Source organism: Cornus florida, unplaced genomic scaffold (genome assembly GCF_030987335.1).
Source record: "Cornus florida cultivar Cherokee Brave unplaced genomic scaffold, ASM3098733v1 CherokeeBrave_3.0.0_Hap2_Chr05, whole genome shotgun sequence".
Taxonomy (NCBI): domain Eukaryota; kingdom Viridiplantae; phylum Streptophyta; class Magnoliopsida; order Cornales; family Cornaceae; genus Cornus; species Cornus florida.
The window spans coordinates 55,078,915-55,099,355 of record NW_026775575.1 but is presented as its reverse complement, the minus strand read 5'-3'; the positions used below and the strand labels follow the sequence as shown (position 1 = coordinate 55,099,355).

General features: G+C 34.2%; 1 non-coding gene across 1 annotated transcript; it reads right to left on the bottom strand.

Moving 5' to 3' along the window:
* Nucleotides 1-19,745: 19,745 nt before the first annotated feature.
* On the bottom strand, nt 19,746-19,854 carry LOC132310720 (small nucleolar RNA R71). The gene has a single exon (XR_009482689.1). It is a non-coding gene; the product is annotated as a small nucleolar RNA R71 (small nucleolar RNA).
* Nucleotides 19,855-20,441: the final 587 nt, after the last annotated feature.

Sequence of the window (20,441 nt, the reverse complement as noted above, 5' to 3'; positions counted from 1 at the left end):
TAGAGGATTATTTCAAGGAGTGTGTTACTAATAGGACTCTTATTCAAAATTGGAGTTTAAAATCAACAATTCCCTAATTTAAAGCCACGTCCAAAAACAAGTTCATTTTAGATAAAATCTTCAGACAAAGTGTTTGAATTCAAATAGGATATTTGAATTCAAACGACACGAAAGTAGCAACTACTTTCAACCGCTACAAGATTTTTTCTATAAATAGTACCCAAAGACATCTGTGCAAAAGGTCCATAACCAACACAACGCATTTTCTTTATCAATGTTTTTCATTCTTGTCCTCGGTATGGGAATTTTACTTATGAAATAAAAGTCGATGGTTGGCTTTAGTCCCCTCTACTTTTATTTTCTAAGTCTCTTGGAATAAATGAATGCTCGTCTAATTTGTTTTACTCCCTTCATCTATTCTACATATAGTGCTGAAAGTTCTCTTTATTATGAGGCGTCGAAGAACCTGAAGGAAGGGGTCATCCTTGCCTTCTAGCAGTCGCCTGATTTTTCATATTCGGTCAGTACTAAGGGAAGTTTGGCTATCCAACTCCTTGGTCGAAAGACTTTGGCATGCACCTAAAAAAAAATAGCCAAATAGAGTCAAAGTGCTTTCAATTCATATGAAGGCCATAGTGTTTTTGTAGTTTTACCGGAAAATAAGCTGACTGTTGTAGTATCGACCGCCACATCTACAATCTTCGTTTTACATGTACCGGTTTAGTTTGTACTTGTGGTCATGATATGTTTGTGAGTTTGTTTGGGCGTGTTGAATGAAAATGATCCCGGAAGTAGATTCTTATATATTGGTTTGGGTTATGGCCAACATGGGCCATCAGCACATAATCCTTGATTTCGTTATATACTAGTTTCTGATAAAGAATTGAGAGGGCGAGCCTTGTTTACGGGTTCAAAATACCTTTGAACCCACTAAGGTAAAGCTATTTTGTAATGTTGGGAGTCCAATTTTCTTAAATAAAAATCGTCTTTTATTTAAGAAAATATTGGCTAATGGTAATCACACACTCTTCTATAGTTTGCTTTAAAATTGCCTCATTTGGTATAATAGCCAATATATCTCTATCCCTGATTTCTGAAATAAGTATACCATAAATTAACCTAAACACAACATAAAAGGTTAATAATCAAATATATATATATATATATATATATATATATATATATATATATATATATATATTTTTAGCAATAATTTTACTAAGCTGTCACCAAGTCCTCTCGTTGGTAGGAGGTTTTGAGAGGGGTTTTGTCTCCTTCTTTGGTCCACGTTTCTAGTGGTGGCTATGGATGACATTGCTTCAGCAAATTGAAAAATTTTCTCTATCAGGCGAGGAAGATGATGAAATCATTGTTTCAGATACGGATATTAGAGGAGTGGATTGGTGCATGCTTAGTCTCTTGGGAAAGTGTTTTCTGAAAAGCCTGTGAATTTGAGCCGGTCTTCGCTATACGTAATGGATACATGTCCGTGGAACGTTGAAGGACTGTTAATCGTCCTTTTTCCATGGACATCGAATTTGAAAAATGAACTGCTGACTGAAATAAGTCAACCAAGATTTACTGAATTGGGTTAAAATGTTGCTCCTAAATTGCCTTGATCCTGTTGGGTACAATCAGGTCTAATCAGGTCGGTTCAGATGGGTCGGATCTGGTCACTTCAATAGGGTTACAGTTGGGTCAGTCTGGATTGCTATAACTGGGTTGGGAAGAGCCCACCTTCTTTGTTCTTTTATCTACGTGACTGTAGATCTCTTCGATAACCCCAGCCTTCCCAAACAACAACAACAACGACAGTACCTGGACGGCGGCGACAACACCACCAGATGATTGTGACAACACGTTGCCACCACCACCACACTACAACAACTAACAACGAGAATGAAGTAAACCACGTGAAGATAGCGGCTACTCACACGAGTACCATATGACAATCACCATTAGCAGCAACAAAAACAATGATGACAAAGTTATCGGTGATAACCATAGATCAAAACTGTTCTGATACCATGTTGAAATTAGGGTTTGAAAAAAAGTAGATGGATTGTCTGGGAAAGAATATGTAAGAGAGTAAAATCTGATCTCCCTTACTCCATATATATATATATATATATATATATAGATATATAAAAGAGTAAAAGATTAAAATACCCTTGTGGTGTAAGCTAATTACAAGTGTGCCCCAAATATAACCATTCTAACAAATCTTAGGAACATGTTACATACTGATATGTGAATGATATTATTCTAACAGAAAGTAATCAGTCATTTTTTCAACATGTTAATTAGTTGTTTTCCCTTTGCTAAGAAAGATATTAGGCGTTGAAGTCACTCACACAACTGATTAGATTATCCTATCCCAAACCAAATATACTTTGGATATTCTATCTCAAAGTAAAATGCTTGGTGCTAAACTAGTGTCATCATCAGTTATAACGCATAACAAGCGCAGTCGAGATTCGGGAGCTTCATTGGTTGACCCAACTGAATACAGAGTATTGTTGGTGCACTTCAGTATCTTACCTTAACTCGGCCAGACATTGCATTTACTGTAAATCAAGCATGCCAATATATGCATGCTCCAACCACAAATCACATAACAACAGTTAAAAGAATGCTTCTATTTCTTAAAGGAACCTTACATTTTGGTCTTTATCTTCGACAAGGGTCACCTTTTCTTGTTGCTTATTGTGATGCAGATTGGGCAGGCAATCCGGGAGATTGCCGATCCACTAATGTGTTTTGCATTTACTTCGGATCTAGTTCAATAACTTGAAAAGCTAAAAAGCAATTTACGGTTGCCCGCTCCTCCACTGAATCTAAGTATCATCATCTTACACATACAGCCACTGAAATCTCATGGTTATGCATGCTATTGTGAAATCTTCATATTCCTCACCAGAGTGCCCCCTCATTTGGTGTGACAATATTAGTGCAATCTCGCTAGCCAACAATCCCGTATTTCGCGCACGTACTAAGCACATTGAAATAGATTACCACTGTGTTCGTGAAAAGGTTTCTTAAAGAATTAGGCATTCAGTTCATCACCACAAATGATCAAGTTACTGATATTTTCACCAAAAGTCTCTCATCACAACGATTCGGGTTCCTACAAACCAAGCTTTCAGTTTGTGAACGACCTTATCAGCTTGCCGGGTGTGATAATATTCAAGAGAAATTAGTACAAATCTCAAAGATTTCCTCCTCTGACGTCGCAGATTGAACCACCAGAGGCTAAATTATTGGATGAATTAGACTCGTACAACACTCTATATATATAAATTACAGATTGAGTGCATTGTAATTAGTAAACAGATCTCCTTAGAACCAACTATTGATTTATATTCCATATACATTCTACACTATAAATATTTGAATCAATATACTGATCCAAAATATTGAGAGATTCTTAAATTAGTTTTATGTGGGACGCTGCCAATGCTATGACACTGTGGGCTTATCATAAAGGGAGCAAATTTCATGTTAGAAGCTAACACATCCGTATCTTGTTTCTCTACCATAGAACTCACCCATTCTGCAAAGAGAATGAAAATTTTGAGCCTTTTAGTCCTACTTAAATGTGTGCAGACCGATTGCTTGAGTGCTTAAATTTAAGCTATAGATAATCGTGTTTGATGATGTGGCCCATGTGGGGTCCACATAGATTCCGTATCATTCAATGGCTAACAATGGACAGTCACCACTACTGTCTATAACACTTCTCTAAGTTCGTAGGTGTTCTTTTTTTAATTTTAGTTCAACATCCATTGTTATTTTTATTTGATGAATCAATTAAATGTAAAGAGTTAACAACTCGACAAAGATTTAGAATGAATTGCATCACTCATAATGAATGAATTCAAGATTCTTTTGATCTTCCCTGCCTATCTAGTGGAACTTTAAAATGAATAAAGTTAAGAAGCTATTAGTTGTAAGATAATTTTTAACGATATTAAAGGCTTAATTTAAGTGGTATCTCCTCTTTTTATTTAAAAATTCAAAATTTTGAGTTAATACGTGCCTTTGTGCCATAACCGAAAAATAAAAATAAAAATTATCATTTGGTTGAGGAGGAAAGTAAATGTAATTTGCTTTTTATTGCCTTTGATTTAAGTGGTTCATTTTCACCATATTTTATACCTATTCTTTTTACTTATTTTATGCTTAGTTGAAGAAATAGAACGCTAATTCCAAGTCAGAAACTTCGAGTATTGGATGCGATTATGGAATGCAATTTCACGTGCAAGCATTAACCCACAATAACACAGGGTCTGCAAAAATGGATTAGTTACTTTAATAAGTTTGGGCCCACCTAACTTGGTGAGAGAATTTGGGTGTTGGGAACAGATTAAACTCCCGATCTCTTAGACTTAGCCACTTTCGTTACAGTTGGATCTTCCAGATTCACACGATAAGTATATTGATTTTCCGGAAAGTAATATGTGACTTAAACATTTAAGTAGGGAGAATACTAATTCTAAACCGTTAGAGAGTGTTTTGTAAGGTTGGTTGGAGTACTGAGAGCTGCAATTTTTGGTTGGCATGTGATAAAATAAAATCTTCATATCGTTAATTTTGATAGTTTTATACATAAACTTAAGTTTCGAAATCATTCACATAAATAGTTTTATACATAAACTCAAGTTTCGAAACCATTCACATAACCGTCTACTCACCCTTAGTTTATGAGACTTCTAACTTCTTATATAGGCCTTTTAATGGATAAGTGCATTGTAATTTATGAATAAGATTTAACTTCTAAAAATCTGTATTTAAATATTACCAACCTTACAAAACTCTCTACATTTTTCTAAAATTCTCTCCACTCAAATATTTACATTTTTTACCAACTTTACAAAAACACTGTACTTGTTTTTAGAATTCTCTCAAATGTAACACATATTACTTTCTAAAAGTTCTTTAACTTATTAATTTCGACTGGAGTAATGAAGCCAGATACTTTGATATTTAATTCAGAACATAGTATTTGTTTTGATTTAAATTATAGTTATTTTTGTTATGTTTTAATAAATTATTTTATTTAAATTTTAGACAACCAAATATCAAAAAATGAAAAATTTTAAATTTTAAAATACTTTATATCCAAACAAAGAACTGAAATGAAAAGAGATCAAGTTTATGCTTGTTTAACTCGAAAGACCAACCTTTTGAGCAATAATGGGAGAAAGCATTAAACAGCCCCTACCTTGCTCCAAGTCAATAATATTGCACGTGAAATTGCGTGTTGGAGCGAATTGGAAATGAGTAAAAATTTAATAAATTAGTATTCCTTAATCTCAATCCAATACTTGTACCTTCTGACTTGAAATTCATTGGTTTAATTTATGTTATTTGAATCAATATTTTTTTTAAAAAATATTGTCTTGAAAATTTATATATATATATATATATATATATATATATATATATATATATATATTCAAATTAAATGTTCTATTGTTATTATTGACCCTTTGATTTATCATGTTGGCATGTATTAATTTGATTTACAATCATATACATATGTGCTTTAGAACAATTAATGTTGACAATTCAAGTTGTTGCTCGATTCAAACCTAAGATCACAATGGGAGAAATTTAAAGTCGGACCATTTACCACTCAGGCAACATAACCACATCTATTAAGGTTAGGCTTTGAAATAAACTTTTGATAACAATAACATGTCAACAATAACCATAATAAGTCATAATGGACTCTGTAGAGAGTCATTTTTTCTTTTGAAAAAAAAAAAAAAAAAAGAAAGGTTCACAGGCAATAAACATTCCTATGGTATGTAAATAGGCTATTTAACTCTTTATAGGTTCTTAAAAGTCCCTAATATTTATTTTTGGTGCGAACAAGGTCCTCTTATCAGTGGAGCGATTAAAAGACTAAAGTACATTTATGTATTTGGGAAAAAAAGGTGATATATAAAATAAATGTAAAATGACCAAAGTAACCTAACCAAAAATGAATGGTGTGTTGATGTGTAAAAGGATAAAGTGAGAAAAACACCCTAATGTTTAAATTTTGGACAAATAACACCCCTAACCTTTATTTTGAGTGTATAAGTCCGTTCAGCTTAATTCGTATAATATGTCAGAAAATCATATTTAACTAGTTATGTGTGTTGCACATGCCTATATTAAATAACAAATTCGCTATACTACCCTTTTGGTCTCCTCAAAATACCCTTATACCATTTTACATATAAACACAATTTCCCTCTCTTTTGGTTAGGGTACTTTGGTCATTTTACATTGATTTGATTTTTCACCTCTTTTTTAAAAAAAAAAATACATAAGGGCATTTTAATATTTTAATCGCTCCACTAACAACAGCCCTTGTTCGTACCAAAAATAAAGATTAGGGACTTTTAAGAACCTATATTGGATTATATACCCCATGTGCATACCGTATAGGGGGACTCGTTTATGGCTAGGAACCCTATGTAAAAAGGTATAAGGGCATTTTGAAAAAACAAAAAGAAAAGTTTAAGGTATTTGTTACTTAATATAGACATGTGTAACGCACATGACTACTTAAAGATGATTTTCTAATATATTATACAAATTAAATCCTTATTTGCTTATCTTTTAAAACTTAACACTTATATATTCAAAATAAAAGTTAGGAGTGTTATTTGTCTAAATTTTAAATATTAGAAGTATTTTTCTCACTTTATTCAAAGAAAAATTAAACATTTGGCCGGCAACTAACACTCGATTCCAAAATTGACTTATGTGAAAGGTTGTGTGTCGACAGTATATCTATGATCTCTCTTGATTTGGAGCCCTAACAAGTTATTGTTTACTTCATCACTCCATCCTCATCTCTCTTGCTAATTTTGAGACTGACAAGGCATTAATTATTTGTACTCACATTGCTTTATGCTCAATCTTTTCATTAAGAATAAGAGTCTATATCGTATCTCTAACTTTAACCTTTTAGATAATGCCATCTCTGCTAATTAATTTCACATTCCAAAATCATAGAATCGTTAGATAACATGCTCAAAAGAAACACTACTCTCTTCAATCATTTATAGAAACAAACTGAAATACTGCAATGACCAAATTGCAATCCACAAGCGAAGGGACATGAGGCTGGTGGAGTGAGAAGAAGGGCGAGATCAATTGCACAAGTAAATGCAACACAAGCCAAATAGTGCCACAGTGAGAACATATTCGTTTTAGGGGAAAAAAAATTAACATCATTCTTTTAATATATCGATCACATATTTGGCTAAGAATATTAGGGATTAGTAGTTAGAAGAGATGGATAGCGTTCAAGGTTAGAACACGGCTCCTAAATACACAGAGCAACATAACCACTCGAATAACGCGGCATTACGAGTGAAAGCAATTTATTGAAGATAATTTTATGCCATTTTCCAAAAAAAAAATTAAAAAAGACGTAGTGATATGTATAAATTTTTTGGGTAGAGATAGCCCCACTCCAAAATAATACTTATGAGCTCCATCTATTCTTTAATTAAATTGAAATTACAAAATAAGCCCCAATCAAACTTTGTTAGACTGCCCTCTCTTTCCTCTTTTTCTTAAAATTGTTCTTTCCTTTTTTCTCTTCCACTCCTTGCTTTCTCAACTCAACTATGAGTTCTCAAAACTGTCCAACAAAATATATATAGGCAAACTGATTAAACAAGAAAGACTTGCAACATAATTATACCAAATTGTCTATCCATCGAACCCAAACTGAAGACATTGTCCATGTTGATACAGCCATTGACCAAATATTATTGTCAATTTACACAAATCAATATATTCTCTAAGTTTTAGTGTTGATGTTTTTGTTTTTCTTCTTCAATTTGCCAATTCTAGGAACCATTTTTTTTTTTTTTTTGATTCGCTTCATATTTGTCTTCATTTGTGTATGGCAATTGAAAAAGTATCAACAAATGATATGAACTACAATGGAGTTGATTTTGCATTCAAATTTCTAACAACTCTTTAAATTTTGAAAAGATATATATAAAGTTATAAGAAGAATCCAGAATTACTGATTGGGAGAAGAAAAAAAAAAAGTTGCAGTGGTTTGCAATGAAAACATGAGAGAGAAGATGGATTAGAATGGGAACTCCACTAGGGTCTTTTTGGTATTTTATTTTATTGATAAATGGTAGTGGACCATTAGAGTAATATTTTGGAGTGCTACCCAAATTCTATATATAATTTTATAAGAGTATAAATCAAAGTTTTGAACGAAAAATTTGGTAAATATATATATATATATGTATATATATTTTTCAAAAGTGGGAATTACTTGTCCTAAATAAATTTAGAAGACATATTTGTGTTATAGGATGAAAAAGTAACCTGTTTATAAGGACGAATAAATTTGAGAAAATTCTAGAATTCTTAAATAATAATAATAGATGGGTAAGGAGTATAAAATTTAAGAGAATTCTAAATACTTTTAGAAGCTAAATCTTAGCCATCAATTACAATTCATTTTATCCTTCCATTACGAAGAAAATGGCCTATAAGAAGTCAGAAGTCTAGTTATTAATCATCAACTTAAAGTGAGCAGAGAAGTCATGTCAATATTAGTGGCCACCAAAAATATGATTTCTAAATTTAATTTTAGGTTGATAATAACCAAAATTAACAATATGAAGATTTTATTTCACCTCAACATTATTAACGATATGAAGATTTTATTTTAGAACAAGAGAATTCAGAGTATAGATAATCACAGAGTACAGATAATCAATCATATAAATGGTAGTATTTATATCACTATGTAATAACTGTTATATATTCAAATTTAAATTATTTTTTCATAAATAATTTTAATAATTGATGAAAATGGTGTCTTAGAAATTACACGTTTTTCTACCACGTAACACATTACTTTCTAAGTTCCAACTTAAAACAGAGAATTTGAAAAGAAAAAGGGCTATTAATATGCTTCTAATGCGGGCGAATCTGGAAGATCTAGCAATAATGGAAGGGGGCTCAAGTTCTCTTTGGTGGGCCAAAACTCATTAGATTAACCTCAGCCTTTTTGCAAAACCTACCTTCTTGTGGGTCAATATTGCTTGTTAGAGCGCATTGCGAAGATCAAAAGGCTCTTAAATTCATTCTACATCTTTGTCCAATTTTTAACTGTTTACATCAAATTAATTCATCAAAGAGAATGACAATGGATGTTCAACTTTAAAAACAAAAAACAAAAAACCCCTTCCAACTTCAAGAATTGTTAATGGACTTTAGATTGCGTGGACCCCACAGGCCACATCATCAAACACAATTGTCCATAGCTAAAACTTAAGCAGGGAGGCAATCATCATCACACGCTATTTTCCTTGATCACGTGTTATTGGATGGGTCTGCGCACAATTTAACTGAATATGATCAAGACACTCAAGTGGTGTAGTTGGGTTTAATATCACACAATGAACCTCTCTCATTCCTTTATATTGATGGCAATCCAATAGAGAAGATGGATGGCAAGGTCCTCTACTTCCTGCTCTTGACACTACTACTAAATAGATGTTTCAGGGTTTGAGTGGAGTTTCTAAGTGCTGAGAGGTTCATTTTGCTCGGAAAAACTAACAGATTGATGGAATGGAGAGTGTATGTAAGCTTAGGGGTTTCAGAAGGAGATCAACTGAAATTAGGGTTTAGGATAACACCTAGATTTTATGGTGGAAATTGTGAGCAGTAGGCAAGGTGGATGCACTAGAGATGAGAGTGCAAGAGCCTTGTGCTTCTGTAGATCTCTCAGGAAAAACGAACAGGCAGGACTTTAAAGGAGTGAAGCTGCCAAACCACAAACTGGAATGTCTGCTTTTGCTTCACTACTCTTTTGGGTCTTTGGGGAATTTACCTTTTCTTTTAATTATCTTGCATAATTTCAAGGCAACATTTACATAATGGACCTGTATTTCGGAATAGATCTCCCAGCTGACTCTTGAGCTGAACCTTGGTCAACGAGGGTCCTTTACTTGTTACCGGGGACACATGGAAACAAGTTGACTATCACCGAAATTATGTTAGATTTGTTAATAACTATCTATTCTAAAAGTTTAAAAAAAAAATGTAACTTTAATATTTAAACCTTCTAACACTCTCCCATCAAGAGAGATTTTCTTTTGATCCAACACGTGTTTCAAATTCAATTATTATGAAGACGATAAGATTTGAATGCAAAATCTTATCGGCTCTAATATTATATTGAAAACCATTTACTTTTGAACTTTTAGAGATGATGTAACTTAATATTTAAATCATCTTAACAATATTGAAGTCGGATTTTTTAAAATTCTTCCAATTAATTAAGTTATTATTCAATTAAATACATTTGATAGTACAATTTGAATATCACTTGAAATAATATTTAAATGGAATATCCACTTATCTAAAAACATAACACTTAATATTTAAACATATACCCAAATCAGTACTAAATTTACACTTCAAATACAATTCTTAAATTTGTGCTTAAATTCAATTTTACCAAACAACACCTTAGCTTCATATTGAATCAGATAAAATGGTTAGACACTAACAATTTGGCATTCTCCTTAAGAGATGTAGGACAAGAGCAGCCCGAATAATTGAAATAAATAACGTGTTTATTGGCTGGATGAAAATTTAGATAAATTGGGCAATGGCTGAAGATGTGTTAGCAGAAAGAAAGGATTTGAAAATCAACAAGTCAAAGCATCACACCCTCGGGAATTATTCACAAATTTACATCCTAGAGAAGACATTTTTTATTCATTCATTCACCCAGTCACCAAATTGACATCCTATCATTTTTATAGCATTCTAGGAGTGTAACTCATAACCCTTGGATTACTTATAATTGAAAGAATCAATATTTGACTTTATAAAATAATAAAAATAATTACCCCATAATTGAGGTAATCAATACTCTATATTTAAGGTCATCAATACTAGACTCTAGCATAATAAAAGTAATCATGCATGTAATTTGAATATAATTTATGGTTAAATGCAAAAAAAACATTTAAACTATTAGCAAATTGCAACTAACCACCTTAAACTACAAAAAAAAAAAAAAGAAAAAAAACCCCTTGAACAATGAATTTGTTGCATTTCAGTCTATTGCGGTGACTGACCTAACCGGAAAAATAAAAAGTTTCATTTACCCTTTGACCAAAAGTTGACCGTTCTCTCATTATTATATTAAGGATTATAATCAATGAATTTGACTATTCCTTATGAAACCATTCTCTCTCTTAACATAGTTATTATTATATTCAGTCCATTTCGATGCCATCATATGAAATATATACAAAAATATATATGTATACATTTTATGAAGGAACTAGCGAGATGAGAGGCTGATTTGGGGGAAAGATTGGCGGTTGGCTCAGCCGTGGAGAGCTTGGGGCAGTGGTGCAGCGGCGGTGAGCTCAGCTGGATTGAATCGGCGGCCGGCGAACAAGGGAAGGCTCGGCTGTGACGAGTTTGGCTGTGGAGAAATCGGCCGATAGAAACAATGGCAGAGAGCTCAGATGGTGGAGCTCTAACCGGCAAGGTTGGTGGAGATGGATAGCGAGCAAAAATCAGCAGGCTGTGAGGAGCTTGGCTATTGGCTCGGTCGTGGAAAGCTTAGGGCGGTGAGTAGTGGGTTGCGATGTGAACTCGTGGCGACTGTGATGGTGAACTCGCGATGGCTAGCTTGGCTTTGATAGTGTTGGCTGTGATAGAGGCAGTGACGAGCTCGAAATGAGGAGGTCGGCGGATGAGGCGAAGCTCGGTGGTGAGCTTGCGGCAGTGTTTAGAACACGGACAGTGATGTGCTCGGCTGGTGGAGACGGCTGGTTCGAGATAGCTGATTCCGGTGATGGGCTGTTATGAAGAAGCTCAGCCGTAATTGGGTTTGATGAAGGCTGACGGTGAAGTCTCTACAAAAACGAGAACTGCTTCAAAGCATCTCAAGAAAGGAGCTTGCCCAAATTACTGATGTGTTGTCAGTTTATTAACACTTGCAAAAGAACGAATCCTTGTAGGATAGTACTATATAGAGGGTGTCGATGGGAGATAAGCTTTCTTTACTTTGTTATTAACTAATATTTGGTTTACAGGTAACTAGTTGAATTGATTGATTGGTTGGTTGTCACGAATATAAAATAAAATTAAATTAAATTAAACTAAAGTGATCACACAGAGAGAGGTCTTAGGGCTTTGACTTCACCACAACTTTCATACTATGGTTAACTATTTCAACTCTGAGGATTTAACGAATTATATTTCAAATAAATTGAACTTAATAACATTCGTTCAATTCGAGTTTTAAAGAAAGATGTTTTATAAATTGCAGTTAACTATAACCTATCTAGGGTTAGCATGGACTATCCACCTACCTACTTTAACTACTTTAACTAATTTGCAAACAATCCATCTTTCCTAAGCATAGACTATGAAAACATTTATTTATAAAAAGCATTGGAATACCATTACATGATCTCCATTCTTATGTCCGGTAGGGTTTCGCCAGATACCGTTCAATAAGAATGGTTTAAGTATAATTAATGAACAATTATATCTAAGATAAGGTAATAACAATTAAAAAACTATTAAAAATTTAAAGAACCAATTGAGTTGTCTCAATTGCTCATAATCATGTAATTAAGAAATATAATATATATTAAAAATATCCTAGAGTTAAAACAATCAAACCATAGTAATCAGATTGGTTACATCAGTGCCCTAAGAGAAGAATTAACTACTCATGACGACGCGGAATATCATTTGTGTTGTTGTCGTCTTCATCGTCACGGATGGCACTTCTTTTCTCATAATCTTCACCTTCTAAGATTATGGAAACCCTAAAAGTCGCCACCACAATAACAGCCTTCTGAATAATACGAGAATAAGGAACTCCTTCTACAAGGCCTATGCCTTCTTTTATAGAAGAAAAGAAAGGTCTGGTGGGCTTTTAGGTCTTCTGGCCCATCTGGAGTGAAATACGACTAAGAAAAGAATAATCTCGTAACTTAAAATCTAATTTATCTTGTAAGGCTCGAGCTTAAGAAGTGGAGCTCGAGCTTTGGGACTCAGACTCAGGCTCAGGCTTCAGGAGCAAAGCTCGAGCTTTCTAGAATTATTACTCGAGCTTCAAAAGATGGTGCTCGATTTTCAATTCTATACTTAGTCAAATTTCTTCAACTATTTTTCGAAGCGTCTTTTCTTTCAACACTTAGAATATTTTGGGAATCTCTTCTTTTAACATTACTCGATCCATTCTTCATAGGGCTCGAGCTTGTGGTCCTGGGCTCGAGCTTTTGGTACTCAAGACTTGAGCTTTGAATGATGGTGCTCGATCCTTGAGGTCTGGCACGAGGCCTTAGAAGCTTGGTTCTTTTTTTAAATCAACTCTTTAAATTCCGATGCCTCATGCTCAAGCTTGAGGGCCAAGGCTCTAGTACCCTAGGTAAGGCTCGAGCACCATTGGTTAGGGCTCGAGCTTTGAAAGTACAAGGCTCGAGCTTTAATGTCTTGTTGATTTTCTTCTTTTCCTTTGTACGGCTCAAGCCGCAGGACTTAGGCTCGAACTTTGGGACTTGAATTCTTTCAAACTTCACCATTTAAGCTCTCGGCTTGCTTTGAATGACCGACAACGACTTTGTAAGCTTTGATATCAGTCTTTTCATCATAAGGTCCCAGTTTTAACCGTTTCTCTAGTCAAGTACCTATAAACACACAATAAACATAAATCAGTCTAACAATGGATAAAAGTATCACTTTGGGCCTTAACATATGTATATTTAGGAGCTCGAATATGCAATATTCAGCGCTCATCACACCCCCAAACTTACATATTGCTAGTCCCTTAGCAATACAAAACTAAAGAGCCGCTTTCGTGGGAATCACGGTTGCATTTAGCTTATGCAATAAGCCTTTAAACCCCTAGGTTACCCCTAGTGGACGAGTTGTAGTCTTGTGAGAGTTTCCAGTGATGATACCCACAAACATCTTAAACAGTGCCTTAATTGCACAATACATTCATTCAAGCCTATTTTCAAATCAGTATATCCCTGCAGTTCATCAATCAATCAAATACAGCAAGTACAACCAATTATATTTATCAGAAAAACTTTCAACTTCTAATTTCAATTTAGCAGTCATGGTCCCCATATACCAGTTTAATCATTTATTCAATAATCTCAATCTCCAAAATACTTTTTAAAAGTGAACTTATAGTCAAACATGTGGCTTACTCATAGACAAACTTTTCAAATTCCAACTCCCAAGGCATTATATATATATTTTCTATTGGTATGCATTTTTTAAAAAGGATACTGTGCAATGTTCTGGTCTATTAAGCTTTTTAAATCACCCATGTAACGAACTTTCAGCCAATGACTCCTAAATCAGACAGTCTTAGGCATTAAGTAATAAAGCACCCATCCGGACCTAATTGTTCAAGTAATCTAGGCAACCTAAACCCCTTATGTAACAAGCTTTCAGCCAATAACTCCCAAACCAGATGGTCTTAGGGCATTAGGTGTCAGAACACGTCCCTAAGGACTTAATTTCTCAAGCAATTTAGGTACAGACCTGAACTTGACCCTTCTCTACTTATTTTCTTCACTTTTATTTCTTTTCATTCACATTGGTGAAGAATTTTTTTTTTCTTGCTTGCATACATACCTTTTCAAAGCTTTTTTTTTTTTTCTTGCTTGCATATATACCTTTTCTTGCTTGCATACATACTTGTTAAAAGTAATTAAACAACTACCTGTTTATTGATGACAATACTTCCACGTTATTATAAATGAGTAGGATGTCATCAATATATAGAATTTGGAAAAATAATGACATTCCCTTATACACTTATGATTTAATTACTAAGAAATCTTCTGGTATCCTTTTGTAGATTAACTTGCCTTCCATAGGTATCACCCTACTAGAAAGTTCTACAAGATCCCAGATTTTATTAGAATACATAGATTCCAACTCTGATTTCATAGCAACTCGCCAAAACGATCTGTATCCATATCGGTTCACGCTTCCGTGTAGCTTACTGGGTTCAACTCATGTTTATCAAGGATGTAATACCCCTAGTTTTTAAAAGGATAAAATTAGAATTTAAATTATTTTTATTTCATTTTGATGAGACTATTTGCTTATGTGTTAAATTTTTTATTCTTTATTTGATTTAAATTGTTACTTGTGTATTTGAATTTCCTTTTTTGGTTAATTATTTTCTTTAATTGAATTGTGGTTTGGTTAATTGTTATTATTTATCTAAGTTAATTGTATTGTTTATTTTATTTTAAATTGTATTATTGTTTTAATTATTAAGTGGTTTGAATTTAATTGTCTTTAATATGTGTTTAAGTGGAAGTTTAATTAACAGTTTTCATTAATTAATAAAATTAGGGATTTTGTATATTTTCATGGGCTAGCCGACATAATTTATTTAGTATATAGATTAGGTTTTCAATTGGACCTAAGTTTCAATATTACCTATAAATATATACGTTATATGTCTGCCTAGGGTTTTAGAACCCTATTCACGATACAGTGAAGGCAGAGCATGGCAGAGGCTTGTGAGGACAACTGAGAGATATTAGTGAGGGTTACGGCTATGGATTGAAGGTTAGACCTAGGAGAAAAGAAGAGCCAGAGTAGTGGAAGGCTTGACAGTATTCAGTAATTGCCAAAAAATTAGAGATGACGCCGAATTTCATAACTGAAATCACAGGCAAGTTCTATTATATCTCTATCCCTTTGTCTTATGTTCTGTGCATCCCTAGATGATCTCTAGGATCTTAATCAGAGATTAACTGAATAATACATGCTTAATAGGTGCTATATTGCTTGTCTGTATGTTTTTAGATTCATCAGTATTGTTTATACAAGTTGAAGTTTATAGCCTATTATTAAAACGTAATTGAATCGGCAAGGTTTTTTGTGTTTCTTTGTAATGCAAACTGGTTGGAATGAATAACTGGGGTATCACTGGATGTATATTAGACTCTTAGGGTCAGTATAATCAAGGAACAGAGGAGGTGGAAGCAACCGGAGACGAAGCAGAAGGCTATGGAAATCGTAGGTTACAAAAGGCTCTCAAAGGGGGGGAGAGCCGGCTCTCCCAAGGAGAGAGCCGGCTCTAGGGCAAGGAGAGCCGGCTTCCCTTATGGGAGAGCCGGCTCTAGGCTAGTTAGAGCCTGCTCCAGAATTTTTAGAGCAGGCTCTGTAGTCTTGTGCATTACAGAAGCTTGATTACCCACTTGGAGAAGGCTCTGTCCACTTGGAGAAGGCTCTATCCACTTAGATAAGGTTTTAACCACTTAGAGAAGGCTCTACCCACTTAGAGAAGGCTCCCAGAACTTGGAGCCTGCTCTTTTATTTTTCTGGAGTCTGCTCTACAAGTTTTAGAGCAGGCTCTCTCACGAGGATTTGTTTCTGAAATTTTTAGGCGACGTTTGGATGATTCTAATTTGGTCTGGACTGTGTGGTGAGTATATTGGAGTTCTTAATACCAATTTCAAGTGTAAAGCCTCTTATTGCATGGTTTATGTCTCTACACAAAAGGATGGAACAGTATTAAACTATACAATTTAACATGCTGTTAACGGATGGAAGGAATTGAATTGTTCTGAAAAATTATGGGACTTCACAGAATGATTAAAAGGTTAATCTTGGGTATTAATAAGACCTTTAATTGATTAAAGTTTACTTCTAAGGAAACGAGACAAACAGTATAAAATTATTAAACATTCTACGCTGCTAACGGATAGGAAGGACTAAATTGCTAAATCTTATTTTAAAAATATTACGGATTCTGGCATGGACTCTAAACATGATATTATGCTATATTAGAGCCGCATTAAATAAATTAATATCTTTGGGCTCATGGATTTAATCGTAGGAAAGTATACTGATAACAGCTTAAAGGTTGCATATTTCAGCACCTAAGCTAAGGTATTTCAGTTTTTGCATCTATTTTAATTTCATGTTTTAGTCCTAATTTATGTTTATGTATATTTCAGGGTAATAAAGTTAAAATGAGCTAATTTTGGTTCACTAAAGTCTTTTTGGAGTCTAACAAAGATATTCAGAAAAGCTCAGAAAATGACAAAAATGAGGTCGCAGCCCATTGCTCGTATAGTGTGTTTATTCTTCAAAAGCGATCAATCTCAGGCCTTTGATGATGTTCCCAAAGATGAAGAAGCAAACCAATGAGATCGGGGCCAAAATAGAGCTAAATAGGGCTTAAAGGAAGTTTCCAACTCTAGGGGATCAATCCCCCAGGGTGGGGGATCGATCCCCCAGGACTTGGCAACATTATAGGATTTTCTTATTGTTTGGGCTTATTTTGTGAACTATTGGGCTTTAATAGGGTTATTACTTAAGGTCCAGTAAATCATTAGTTGAGAGTTAGTTTTTATTTTATTTAGGAGAGAGTTTTATTATTTTTTATTATTAAGTTTTTTTTTTCTGTACCGTGATATTACGTTCTCTCTGGGGAAAAAGGAAAAGCTAGGGTTGGAAGAACATTTTACAGAGGCTTTGTCTACAATTGAAGGAAGAAGAAGAAGGAGCCAAAAGATGGAGATAGAGCTTGTTGACACCATGATCATCTTCTCCATGAGCTAGTTCTTTACTTAGGGCTTGGATGAGACCTAAGTTCATGTAACCCTAACCTTTGTTTTTCTTTTCTTGGGGAATTATTATGTTGTAATTAAATATATGGCCTTGTGATTTATTTATATATACATGCTTGATTTGACAAATTAGGGCTTGTATTGATTAATTCTTCCATTGAAATCTCCAAGTTGATTGTATGTCTATATATGATTAATTAGGAATTTTATTCTTCATTAGATGATTGAAAATTAATTCTTCCATTGATTCTATATGAAAATTGCATGTTTATGTGTGATTGATTTAGAATTATACTCTACACTAGATACTTCTTTTAATTGTGTTTAGTGATGGCCATAGCATGAGACTTAGTTGATACAATTATCAATTAATTTGATGGATAAATGCTTAATTTTGATAGGTTGTTCTACAAATTAGCTTATTGTCATTAGGTAATTGTAATAAAGTAGGCAATTTGTGCTTGATTATGTTAATCCATACTTCTAATTACAATTAGTATTATCCTCTTGATTGATGTGTGCTTTTATCGGATACATCTGTGAATGTGTATGGTGGGTTATGACGTAGTCTTAAATGGGTTCTACACTTTAGTTTAATTGTCATTAGATAGACAATTCATTCTTGATGTTGATAATCTATGCTTATAATTGTGATTTGTGATGATAATGTGACCACATCTATAATTACACTAATGATTTCCCCATTAATTGAAAGTAAATGGTTAATTACATGAACTTAGTGGTGAATCCTAACCCTAAGACTCTCTTCCTATCTCTTTAATTCTTAGTTTAATTTACTTGCATTGTCATTTCTATTTCCATACTTTCAATTGAATTCTAGTTTAATCGCTCCACCAAAATCTTTTTCTCTCTCTTGTGCAATCTCATTAGCACTAAAATCAAGTTTAATCACAACACGTGTTCAATCTCTTGGGTTCGATCCCTTCTCACTTCATACTACATAGTATAAGTGTCTAGCGGTTTATAAATGTAAACTATGATGCCCGCTTGATACCATTTCCAAAACCAAAGTGTTGTGCATTATTTTGTACATACGCTCAGGTCGCATCACAATTTTGGCGCCGTTGCCGGGGATTGACAGTTTAGTTAGAATTGAATTAGGCATTAGGGCTAATTTGATTGTTTTTTTTAAATTACTATTTTCTTACAAATCCCTCTTGTTCAATTAGGTACTTGAAAAGAAGAAGAGCAAGCATTGGATCTTGGCACCATTGTGACGTTGTTACTACAGACTTTCATGAGCTTCCTGCAATTTCTTTTACTATAGTTGTTCAATTCTCTACATACTTGCGAGATAGCCTTTGTCGAGGCTATCACATTGTTTAAATTCTTGTCCAAGCATAAGCCCAAAAGGAGGTTATTACTTTCTTGATAGAAAGCATCGGCCCGTGTGGAGGCAATTTAATTTTGTGCATTAATATAACATGGGAGTATGGGAACATCGTATGTGGAGGTGGTGAATTATTGTTGATTGTTGTTGTGGTTTGTTGTTTCTAGGAGAATTCTTCCCATTCTTGATTATCCCACATTTAATGGAAAACCAATTCTAAAATCTAGGGCATATGGATAATCTAGGCGAGTATCACCCTCTTAATGGGCATCCACTTCAAGGTGTGCATCCACCCTTGAGAATTCCATATCTTAATGTGTTTCCACAACCCAATCAAATGCAACAACCTCCAATAATACAAATCCATCCTCAAGATCATGCAGTTTATCCCCCAAATCCTAAATTATCTCTTCGAGATCACTACACTCCAAATGAATACAATGCACCAACATGCATCAGGTTGCTAAACTTTCGGGCAACTCATTATGAAATCAAGCCCGCAACCATCCAAATGTGCCCCATTTTCTATGGAGTGAGCAATGAAGAACCACATAAACATTTGGATGAGTTTTTGGAAGTTTGTTCAACCGTGAAAATCACGGACCTTCAGGAAGAAGTCTTAAAAATGAAGTTTTTCCCTTTCACTCTTCAGGAAAAGGCTAAATATTGGTTCAATAACTTGAGGGCAAATTCAATCACATCTTGGGCTCAATTATAATATGAATTCCTAAAAAAATTTTACCCCCAAAGTAGAACCGATGCTATGAGAACTTCTATCCGTGAATTCTCCCAAAATAAGGGAGAACCTTTACATGAAGCATGGGAGCGTTTGAACGATTTGCTACGGAAGTGTCCACATCACGACATTCCTAAGTGGCAATTAGTTCGCTGCTTCTATGAAAGCTTATCCGATACCAAAAAAGGTATGGTTGATGCTTCATGTGGAGGAGCCTATTTAGATAAAAATGAAGACGATATGTGGCATCTTTTTTATCGCATGAGCGAAATTTCAATGCATCGTTCTTCATTGTCCCGATTTGGCCAAAATTTGAATGAAGGAGGGAAGAAAACCTCCAGTCTTTCTCAAGTGGAAAGTTCCATGGAAATTGCCGCCAAAGTCAAAAATCTTAGTCAAAGGTTTGATAAATTTCTTTCGAGCCAAAACCCGGCAATTCAATCATCCAACTCTTTCCATTCTCAAGGTGTGATGTGCATGACTTGCTCTAGTTATACTCATAATACTTTTAATTGTCCTCTTAGACAAGTTTTTCTGAGTAAGTATCAAGAACAAGTCAATGCTATTTTCATTCATTCGGGAAGTAATCCAAATTCTAACTCATACAATTCTGGATGGAGTGATCCTCACTTCTCTTGGAGAAATCAAGGAGGAGGTATCATTCCTTCTCTTCATAAAAATTCTCAAGAAAAGTATGTACCGCCCCACCTCCGAAATG